At 44.7% G+C, this 12,134-nt stretch overlaps 1 protein-coding gene across 10 annotated transcripts in view; it reads left to right on the forward strand.

Moving 5' to 3' along the window:
* Positions 1-12,134, forward strand: part of Fmnl2 (formin like 2) — a 247,429-nt gene that overhangs the window by 133,990 nt on the left and 101,305 nt on the right. The gene's annotated exons all lie outside the window — the stretch shown is intronic.

Here is a 12,134-nt window from a genome sequence, read left to right on the forward strand (position 1 = left end):
AACAGAACAGTAAAGGAGACTGTCCTGACCTCAGAGCAGGACAGCTTGGGTGGGGGAATCCCAAAAGAGAACTTGTTGTTGTAGGCAACACCCAGAGGAAAATCGAGAAAGCATGATAAGACTGGGTGGGGATTTCTGGGCCACCGAGAAAGCACTTAAGCTGTCGTTTTCCAACTTCTTCATACACCCTCCTACTCTGTAGCACACAGCAGAATCCTAACTGTGCCTTAAAATGGAGATCAGAACTCAAGGACTACAAGGGTAACACGAATCCCTTAAACTAGCAAAATGTGCTTGGATTTGAGACAGAAGGGATTAGTGGGGTCTTGGCAAGCCAGAGAAAGACTTGTGCGGCAGGCGCCACTCAGCTCTGGGCCATGCTGGCAGCGCAGGCCCTCGTGGTGAGGCTTCCAGGTTTTCACGATCAGATGAAAATTTGGATTCTTATATGAAACCTTCCCCATTTCTCATGCCATTTGACAGTTTTAAATGCTTATTGGCAATTAAAAACAGCCTACACTGATGTGTAATTAAACCACATAAGAGGCCCAGAGTTCGGGCACTTTCTGTAGAGCTATATTTCTTGAAGGACTGTCTTTTTCTGAGAGTTTTGTCCTTTCTGTGTTGTTGGCGTATGGATATATTCAGTTTTACCAAATGAATCCATTGTGGCATCAGCTTCTCCCCCCCCCCCCCCCCCACGCTGAAGAATGATTCTCCCGAAAGATGACTTGGAGACGGATTTCTGACTTTTTTAAAAGACATGTCTTAGAAGCTAAAGGTTCGATTCTTTATGAACTGCTGTGGCCAGTGGGGTAGGCCGAGGAAAGGGGAACGGAGGTCTCTTCCCCTTGCCATGTTTGTATTTACCTGGTGGAGCAGGGCTTCACGTTGAACTGGGCAGCTGGACCTGATGCCTAAGAATCAAAGTTCCCCCACGCTGAGTTAGTACTTGTTCCCAGCATTAGCCAGTCAGAGATTCTGTTTCACTTTTTTTTTCTTCTTCAAAATTTGAGACCTTACTTGCCCCTCCGTCCCATAGGAGGCGGTCTGCGAGCCTGTCCTGGGAATGCATGTGTATACTGTAGTGTCTCTCTGATGGACTCAGGGTACCCCAGGGTTTAGACACTGACAACAAGACACCACGTATTTTTTGGATGTGATCCAAATGTTCTACTGGTTTAAGTTTTGTAAACTACAGTTTTCTGGATGGAAACTAGTAACAGATTGTATTGTAGCAAGCATGGGAATGAAAGCAGTTTTTGTTGTTGGACCTACCATGCACAAGTAGGCCTGAAAACGGACTTTAGACCTGCAAAGGCAAGAGAGTCCGGGTGCTCAAACCCCCTGTGTGTCAGGAGGCTGTGGAGTTTTTAAAAGGTTGCTGCATTGTCTGTGTGTAGGGGAAGGTGGCAGCAGTGGGGGTTTTATCTGAAGAGGCTGCTAATCTGACCCTCTTCCCACTCAGGTACAGGAGTGAAGCTTCGTCCTCAGAGTGCTCAGTGGAAACTGCCCATGGGAAATCTTAACAGCGCAGAGAGCGGCTGATAATTGGATCCGTTCTAATGTGCCAGACACCAGGCTTTGCCATACATAGAGCGTAACTGCTTCCTCAGTGGCTCTGGGATTAGAATACTATAGGGAAGAAGCAAGATTAATGGTCTTAAAATACCATCACATTTGAAGCGTGATTCTCCAGACACTGAAACATGGCATGAGTTTTGTTGTATTTCTGTCCTGTATATGTTAGAGAAAATCAAAACACAGTTATGCTTCCTCCCTCTTCACCCCCCCCCCTGAGAAAGGCTTCCATGCCCCTGGTGTATATAGTCTAAAATGAGTCTGGATTGGAGTTCATACACCAAGGCAAGTTGCTTGCTATGTGCTGTTTACATAGAACCTCTGTGTGTGTGTGAGTGATCTCATATTTGAGATAAAATTTTATTTATCTAGTTGAAAATGTGTGTGATCCCTTATTTTTCTTAAATCAGCCTCATCCAACTCTTTAGAATAATTTATTTTAGATAACTTGGGATGAAAGTTTCAGTTTTCTAAAGGGCTTTATTTTAGACTGCTTCTTAGGAGACAGTAATACAGAGCGTGATTGAAAAAAAGGATGGTGGTTTTCATGTAGGCTAGCGTCTGAAACCTCTTCAGGTCACGGGACCGTTAATATGTAAATAATTTTATGTAGTTCCTTCTAGGCAAACAGAACAACCTGTTTCACTTGTTCTAAACACATATGTCCAAACAGTAAGCATTTATTTAAGTAAGCCTGTTTGTTTTGTTTTGGCATGTCCTAGTACCTCAGTGATCATTTGAGAAAAGTGCATATAGATATGAGAAAAACTCATTCCTTTTTCTCTTTGAAGCAGCTGTTCTCAACCTGTGGGTCTCATCTCCTTTGGGAATTCAACAACCCTTTTACAGGCGTCACATATCTGAAATCCTGCCTGTATATCAGAAGTTTACATTAAGATTTAGAACAGTAGCAAAATTACAGTTATAAAGTCGCCACGAAAATAATTTTGTGGTTGTGGGGGTCACCAAAACTTGAGGAACTGTATTAAAGGGATGCAGCGTTAGGAAGGTTGGGAACCACTGGTCTGAAAGAATTGGTGATTGCCAATGAGAGGTCTGCCTGTTGGTACCTTGCAGCTTCGGCCTTCGGTTCCCACTGTACCCTTGGGGCGTCTTAGATTCTGACTTCTTCCTGGTACCTGCCTTTTATTTGCTGTAGCTGCTGAACCCAGCAAAGGCAGTAGTCTGGCTTTGATGCGACCCGCCACCACCCACTCCTGCATCCTCATAGTCCTGCTCTCTAGAGCTCCTTCTGTAGGCTAGGGGTTTTCATGGAATCAGACATATTTCCTCACCATTTCCTTCAAAACTTTAAAGTCACCCCGAGTTTGACATCACGGTAGTGCTTTTAGCTTTCTGGTTTGGAATCATGATGCAGACATTTCTATTACACTGCAGGGGTTCTCCAGGGCACAAAGACCAAGGCTCTGTTCTTTCCCTCTCCCTCCCTAATTCGTGGTATTACAGTCTGTATTCTAGTACTTGTGAACTCCATGAAACACCGTTCAGGTACTCAATCATTTAATTTCTCAAATTTATTTATTTATGTTTAACGTATGAGTGTTCTGCATATATGCATCAGATCCTATTATAGATGGTTGTGGGCCACTGTGTGGTTTCTGGGAATTGAACTTGGGACCTCTGTAAGAGTAGCCAGTGTTCTTAACTGCTGAGCCATCTCTCCAGCCCACTCATTTAATTTTTAATTGTCAAAGTATGTCTGGATTCTTGGGAATCCCTTTGTAGTAACTAGCATTCTTACTATGCAGATAGGGAACTAAGGTTAAAAGGTTATTGGCCAGTCAACATATGACTGGTAGTTATCCTAGGATGTATTAAAAATATGGTGTGTGTGTGTGTCTGTCTGTCTGTCTGTGCATGTTTGTGCGTGTGTGTCATTTGACTTTATAGTCTGCCTAGACCATCTTCTGCCATGGCCTCTCCTGCTGGCACCACACCCACATCCGGGTATGTCTGCCATGAGAAGTACTTTCAGTGTTTCACAGGGATCCTGACAGTTTTTCTCTTGCTGGTCTCCATTTGTGGTTGTTGTTATTGTTTGTAGATAACAATATTGTGGCTTAGAAATCTGTTACATTCCATAATGAATCACAAGTGATTAGAATCTGAGCTCTGTAGGAAGGATTCTAACTACCACATTGGTGATTAAACTTTCTTGCCTTCATGATAACCAGAAGCCATTCTAAGATCTTTCTTTCATCATTAAGACAAGATGGAGAGATTAGGATAACACGCTTTGGGTGGGTAAACTTTAATAAATCCTATTTGCTTAGAAACCATGCATGGTATGTATGGCACCTCGCTATCAAATAATGTCCCCATTGCCCACCATCAGAAATAACAGAGGCTATATTGTGCCTGCCGTTTATAAATATATGCAGAGAGGAGAGGGAGGGGATGAATGGGCTGCTTGTCAGTGGCCGGCTGGCCCAGGAATGACCGTGTGGCAGCACCAGGCCAGCAGACCCTGAGATCAGGGCATGGCAAGATGGCCCGTTTTAAAAGGCTTGTTCAGAAGAAGAGAGGTACTTTGTCAAATCTCGTGATTCTATTGCTGGTTGTTGAGCCGAATGGCAAACTGTGTTTCATTCGCACCTGGAGATGAGTTTCTCTTTTGAAGGGGACAAACCCGGGTCAGGGCACACTTGACCAACTCTTGGGATTCATCATTCAGTTGCTGAATGTTGAGGGGTGGCTGGATTGATTGGTGTGTACGACTTGGGTATGGCTTGTGTTTTGCGTGAGAAGGGTCAGGTTGTTACGTAATGTAAAGATTTCATGGCCTCTGTCGTGTCTTGGCATAGCTCCAAATACTTACCAGTTCTCTTGGAGAAAATGACACTGCCTTGTAGGAAGGAAGCAGAGGAATGTCTGCCTCTGGAGCGCATTGTGTAGGTGGCCTGAGTTCAGCTCCTGGAGCTGCCCCTACCCTCATGTTGTGGTTTACCCAGCTGAGAATACAGGAGATCAATATAGGAGGACTACCCCCCCCCCACAGTATGCATGTGATTCCTTTTTCATGTGCTGTGTGAATAGTTTTTTTCTTCCCACAAACAGCAAAATTTTCCAGTTAAAGTAGAGTGGTACCTATCCTGGGACCTACTGTTGTGAGATTCCTCTAGGATCTCTTTTATTAGTCTTCCTGAGTACTGCCACCACTGTTCAGTTTCTTTTTTCACGGTTATTGTAGTACCTCATTTACCTTAGACAAACTGGTAGGTTTTCCAGCAGCTGCCTTCAAGTCCTCCGAAAAAGGGCCTGGCAAAAATAAAGAACCTCTTTATCTTAGTCAATGTCGGGGTCCCAGTTAGGTCAGGGGTCCCAGTTAGGCTGCATTGTCCTACAGTGATCCTCCCACTGGCAAGCCTATAACTCTATAACTCCCTTTGTAGACCAGGTTGGCCTTGAGTGCATAGTGGTCTACCTACCTCTGTTTCTGGAGTATGGATATATTCTTCTGTTATTCCCTGCCTGGAATCTGTATTTTAGCGGAGAGTATGGCCAGAGGGGGTTGTGTGGTTTTGGCACCTGTCGGGTATTTAATCACTTGAGGTGGTGAAACGAGGAGCAAGGAGAGAGATGGCATGCAGGAAGGCCGCCCTCGGTACCGTAAATACAATAGTAGTTGAGCAAGGAGAGAGATGGCATGCAGGAAGGCCGCCCTCGGTACCGTAAATACAATAGTGGTTGAACAAGGAGAGAGATGGCATGCAGGAAGGCCGCCCTCGGTACCGTAAATACAATAGTGGTTGAGCAAGGAGAGAGATGGCGTGCAGGAAGGCCGCCCTCGGTACCGTAGGGACCAGCTCTCCCACTCAGTCCATCCAGGATCTCCAGTGTGCGGTGCCCTTTTGTCAGTGTAGCTGGTTGCGTGCACCAGATCCGAAGCTTATCCAGCATCAGAACTCGCTACTCCCTCAGCTGACCATGACCGTTTCCATAGACCTATCCTCTGGCCACTTGGAAAGGGCAGCGGGACTAGGACCACCAGCTAGCTTGTCTTTTCAGCTCTGTACCTTTTTGTTTATTTTGAGTCAGGGGGTCTCACTCTGTAGTCCAGGCTGGTCTAGAACTCCTTATGTTACTCATAGTTATTACCTGCCTTCTCCTCCCCAATGGATAGATTATGGTTATACAGACTGAAGCCCAATTTACCTCTGGGTTTACTGATCGTGTTCATATGATAACGGATTAGTATATATTTTATTCAATGTTGCAGGAAGAAAGCTTTCTCTCTCTTTCTCTCTTTTTTTTTTTGTTCGTTATTGTTTTGCTTTTGAGACAGGGTTTCTCTGTAGCTTTGGGGCCTGTCCTGGAACTTACTCTGTAGGCCAGACTAACTGTAAACTCACAGAGGTTCCCCTGCCTCTGCCTCCCATGAGCCACCACCGCCTGGCAGAAAGCAAGAGTTCTGAAATAACAGATTACGGCTGAGATGGAAATGGGAGGTCAGAGTTATGCCTCATTCCCTACAAAAGACAGTTTTCTGGTCAAGTTTTATTTTATAGATGTGATCAGATTAGGGAGAGACTCATTTCTACCCCTGTCGGCTTCCCGGGCTACCCAGAATGACATCGGTATCCTCAAGGATTAGATAAAGTCACAGTGACAATGAAAGATGACTGGCTGCGGTGATCTCCTTGGCTTCCTGCCTGCATCATGTGCCAAGAGAGAAGCTGACTGTTACCAGCATCCACTGGGTTAGTGAGATTTCACGATTACAGATGCCAGGTAGTCATGAATAGAGGTCACGGAGGCAGACTGCTTTCCAGCAAAACAAAAGGAACAGAAGTGTGAGCCACGTGCTGAGTTGACAGCCACACCCCTGCTGCCCGCTTCGACTGCAGTCCTTTGCTGTGCTTTACTGCCTGGTTTTCCAATAATGGTGCAGGGGAAAATGCCAACGTGGAGAGCATAAGAGATTTAGCTGCCTGTTGTGTTCTGAGTACTTTGATGGGAGCTTCCTTTTCCTGTGTATTCATTTCCTTAGTTGGCACTTCTCTCTGCTCTCCCGTAACTTATGAGCTTTGTAGTTTGGAGTCCGTGCTAAGTAATGGTACATTACCTCTCTATTCCCTTCTGGTTCATTCTGTGTGTAGTACAGCGCTTACCTCCTCCTGTAGTCTTGCCTTTGTTTACACTTCGCGGTTGACTAAAATAGCAATAGCATAAATAATCTCTGGTGTAGTTCCCATGTGCTTGACTGCTATTTTAAATGTATTATCACCTGACGGGCTTTTTTTTTTTTTTTTTTGGCATTATTGCCACCTCAGTTACCACTATCACCATCATGGCCACACTGTGAACATCTCCATTTCACAAGAGGGGAAACTGAGAGTTAGTTGAAGTCACACACGCAAAGAGTAGTGGAGTCATGGTTACATCTGCAGAGTCCAGTGAGCAGTAACTATTTTGTAGCATTTAATGCCCCTCTTTGCCTCTGTCCCTGCATACCAGGCCCCATCCATAGGAAGAAAGTCCCTTTTCTGAAGATGTGCCGTTTCAGGGTGCTCTGGCCTCATTAGTGTCTTTATCCCCTGAACCCCTGTCCCTTCAGATGCCCTCACATTTCCTTCCACACTTCCATTTTTGGTTATTGGGTGTTGGCTGATTTGCCACGGTACTTTATTGTCAGTGTCCGTCTCAGTCCCCCTTTTCGTTCTTCTAGTTTATATCTCCTCAGTTCTTAGGAGCTTCAGGATTTGGATTGAGCTAGTTATGTTCTACACACTTACTGCATTTTCCCCATCTGCCTCCTCAAGTTCACTCTTTTTTTAAATTTTTTTTTTACTATTTATTTATTATGTGCACAATGTTCTGTCTGTGTCTATGCCTGCAGGCCAGAAGAGGGCACTAGACCTCATTACAGATGGCTGTGAGCCACCATGTGGTTGCTGGGAACTGAACTCAGGACCTTTGGAAGAGCAGGCAATGCTCTTAACCTCTGAGCCATCTCTCCAGCCCCCTCAAGTTCACTCTTGATGCCCAAGCTCCAGGTTGCAGCATCATATTTTCTTTTTCTTTTCTTTTCTTTCTTTTTTTTTGTTTATATCAAAGCGTATGACTTTGAGGGTAGGGGAATGGGGAGTTGTTCAGTGGGTACAGAGTTTTGAAAGATGAAGGCTCTAAAATTTTTTTGTACAGCAAGATGAATATAGTTGCATGGAACTTGAAATTGGCTAGGAGGGTAAATACTAGCTTTTCTGCTACAACGAAATTAACCATTTTGTTTGTGGTTAGTTGTATGATGTAATATATGCTCTGTGTGTGTGTGTGTGTGTGTGTGTGAGAGAGAGAGAGAGAGAGAGAGAGAGAGAGAGAGAGAGAGAGACTGACTGATCGACAGGTACACTCACGTGTGGAGGTCCCAGGAGAACCTTTGTGTCTTCCTCTATTTCCCTCTGACTTATTTACTGCTTTGAGAAGGGTCTCTCACTGAACCAGAAGCTTGCATTTTTGGCTGCACTGTGTGACTGTTGAGCTCCTGGGATCTGTTTGTCTCTGTCCTCCGATGCTAGGGTCACAGGCATACAAAGCCCCGCCTGGCTTTTCACGTGAATGCTGGGGAGTTGACTTTACCCTCATGCTTGCACAGAAAGTGTTTTTAATCTGACTCATCTTTCAGGCCCTCACAATTGATATTTTAAAAATTTTGATTTCTTCCGCTGGGTTCCTAGAAAGCCTGCGTCCCTGTTAACTGAGGAGCTCTCTAGGAGGTTGTATGAACCATCTGTCTCGTTCACACCTTCCCTTCTCCCAGAAGCAAGTGGTTATTACCAGATTCTGTGAAGTGTCTGAGTCTAAATTAGATGTTGTCCTCATGATCCCAGCGGAATTACTTACCTGAGCATTTCAGAGGCCTGACCAAGGGGGTGGGCAGGTAGTTCAGATGCTTGGTGAACAATTAGCAAGTGTAGTTTTGTCTATTACTGCTTTTGTCTTTTTAGATTATAATTACTTAATTTCCTATAGTTTTAACCTTGATTTGAAGATACTGCTCCTGACAATAACTAGTCCTTGAGGCTGAAAGCAGTCGAGAGACTTTTCGTTCAGGGCAAGGTAGACCTTTTCTCCAACCTCCCAAAGCCATGGATCTGTCTGTCTGCTTTGACTGTTCTCTTGGCTTTCCTGTAAGTTCTCAGATCTACACAGGGATGTTTAGAAATCTTGCTTTTGTTTTTATTATTTCCTCCACACAGACGTTGGCTTCTGTGTGCTCCTCCCCTTCCATGGACTAGCATACACCTTGAGCAAAAGTTAAGGCGCTGCCTCTTGCTATCTAAGTCTTTCCAGGCAGGTTCCACGGGACTTTTCTCTCAGAACCTCATTTCCCCTCTTTCTGGCTTGTATGTGTGGTGTGTATATGTTCATCCATTTTCAAGTGGCTCTGAGGTCATATACACACCACACGGTGCACGTGGTTGTCTGAGGTTGACATTGTGTCTTCTTTTGATTGCTTTCCTTTTTATAGACTAAGATAGAATCTCTTTAAACTCAGAACTTGGTCTTCGGCTGATTTGACTGGCCAGCTTGCTCTCTGAGCCTCCATCCTGTGTGCTGAGATTAAAGGATGCTGACCTACCCGGGTGACTTTGACCTGTGTTCTGGAGATCTGAACTGTGGTCCTCACACCTGTGTACTTTACCTGCTGATGAGGGAGAGCTCAGCTGCACAGCTCTCTCGTCAGCCCACTCTTGTTCTCCGGTGATGACCACCACTCCTATGCGCTGCTGCCCTGTCTCTCTGCATGTTTGCCTGCATGTTTGCTGCTCCTCATCATTTCTTCATGTAGCACTTGCAGCAGCTTTGCAAAGCACCTTGCTTGCTTATTCTCTTGTTTAAAAGCATTTGAGGGGCTGTAGAGATGGCTCAGCCCTTAAGAACACTACCTGCTCTTCCAGACGTCCCAGGTTCCATTCCCAGCACCCACACGGAGACTCACAAACTGTAACTCCAGTCCCAGAGGATCTGATGCCCTCTTCTGACCTCCACAGGAGCTGCATGTATGCAGTTCAAAGACGTACATGTCGGCAGTTATAGGCTTCATATTGCGCTTTGCGTAGAAGCACACTTACTGGCTTTGCGTGGCATTTCCGAGAATGGTGTGGCTCTGACTCCCCATCTTTCCTTTCTCCCTTCCCTCTTAGGCTCTCTCCTGCCACACTGGATGTTTCTGAGCTCTTTGTGCCCCACATCCTGTCTCACAGCCTCCTTTCTGTGTGCTTTGCTCCACTGGATTCTGCCCACTCTTCACTTGTCTGACCTCCGCTCATGTTTAAACTTCCATAATGGTCCCCCCTTTCCCCAGAGCTGTTTCCCCACTCTGGATCCCAGCTACCCTCTGATAACCTTTCCTTCTGGAGTGGGGGAAGACAAAAGCTTCCCAGCATGACACAAGACTCTCTCGTCTCCATGTGTATTTGGTTTCCCCAGTGCCACCCATCATGTTGCATCAAACTTGTACAGGGAGGGTCCTGCATAAACATTCGTCAAACCCGAAGACTGTGAATTAGAATAAAAGTTAGCTCAGAGGCAGTGCCTTACCTGTCTTTTTGTACCAGCGAGGCCTTCCAGTTCTGACTGCTGACCGCTTGCACCAGGGCTGAGCAGAGAGAGAGCTGGCACAATGTTTTAAGTAACTTGACATTTTATTTTTCTGCAAAATGAACTCGGTTAGAACTGGTAGAACATATCCTGGAAACTTCACAGGGTTTGTTCCTATGAATCTGCGCAGCCTTAAGCAAGTTAGCCAAGTTTGCCCAGGCCTGTTTTCCCATGTAACTGGGGGAAATCGTATCAAACTCACATGCTTATTTATGCCTAGAAGATTGAGATTAGACATGCATCATGCCTAATACGCTGCTTTGGACACTGTGGTTCAGGCATTTAAAGAATTCTTTCATCCCTCTGGAGATTAATGAGGGCCTGGGGGGGGGGGGACTCATTTAACTTATCCTGCGATCTTGTGCTGCACATAATCATACCCAGGGGTGCCAATCTGAGGGTCAGGAACTGGTTTAAGAGGGAAGTATTTATCTCTAGGGTACAAATAAGCAATGAACGGCTGTTTATTTAACAGTAAATCATCTTGTTCCCCTCCCCCAAAGAAAGATATACTTGGAATTCCTTGCTGTATCTCAGGGTTGGTTGTTTCACTTTGTTTATCTGCTTATGTTTATCAGAGTCATAAGTGCAATTAAATACTTTTTCATTCTATTCTAAGTATCTTCTCCAAGGAGCTGGGTTACATGAAACTATCACCCCTCCCCCCATTTTTTAGGCATTTCAATATTTAAGAAGCTTTAGTAGTAGCTCCCAAAACTCGGAAATCCTCTGTTCTTCTGAATACACTGTCAGCATAAAAGTAGCGAAAGCATTAAAAGAGATGATTTAAAAAATTCTGAAGGCAGGTAACTAGATTCCAAATCTGATGGCTTAGGTTCAAATAGGTAGATATCTATTTTAGGAATATTATCATGATTGTCAGGCTGAGTTTAAAGGGTTAGGCCTATGAAGTCATCACAGGTGATTCCCTGCGGTGAAGTCAGCATAGTTTGCCCTCTTCTACTAAATTCCATTTACCCTGCGGCAGGAGGAGCAGTCTAGCTATAAACCGAGTCCTGCAGAGAGTTGGGTCTTGCGCATTGACAGGTCAAGACTTTTGTATCTGTCTTCCTAAGTGTTGGCCTAGACAAGAGGCTGCATGGTTTGAACAGGATGCCTGTAATGTGTCAAGCTTGAGACTGGATAATCAATAGACATAATACCTTACTGGGTACTTTACCCAATTGTCTAGAACATGGGGACTTTAGGGAGGACACAGACTGATCTGGATTGCTTCTGGGCTCAGACTTTGCCTCAAGTCCTGTTGCTAAGGATCTTTATCATATGTATGATTGGTTATATGAGACACCAGGGTCATAGCACATGCCTGCATCCAGGCAAGTTCATGTTGCCCTCTGCAGCATGTGTGTTGTGGTGGCCGTAGGGACTTGTGTGATGCTGATGTCTAAATATCTTGTTGACCTTAGTGCCGATTACTCACTGCAAGCTCAACTTCATATGCAAGTGCAGTTGAAGTTTGAATTAATTGGCTGGTCTTAACAAGTCCAGAAGGAATGGAACCTTTCACAGAAAGCACAGAAGACAATTATTGTTATTTATTTATCTGCCTTTATTTTGTTCTCACCTCACTTTTATGTGGGTTCTGGGGGTGAGCTCAGGTTGCCAGGCTTATGTAGAAAGCATCTCTACTGTCACCTGGTGCAAACAACATTTTCTTTCAGTGATTCTGGCCATCAAGTTTTCTGTTGGTGTCTTTGTGTCTGAACTGGAGCCATACTTTCTGAAAAGCCAGTTCTGACCTTTTAATTGATTACAAAGGGAGGCCACTGTAAAATCAATGGACAGAGTCACTTTTGCTGAAATGCGTGTCTGGTTGTTTAAAAGCAGGCCACCCTTCCTTTCACCAACCGAAAATGGAAATATATAAATATGTATTATATATTATATTATAATATTATATATATGCT

This window comes from Microtus oregoni, unplaced genomic scaffold (genome assembly GCF_018167655.1).
Source record: "Microtus oregoni isolate MIOR12 unplaced genomic scaffold, Mior012 000037F_ref0000500, whole genome shotgun sequence".
Lineage (NCBI taxonomy): Eukaryota > Metazoa > Chordata > Mammalia > Rodentia > Cricetidae > Microtus > Microtus oregoni.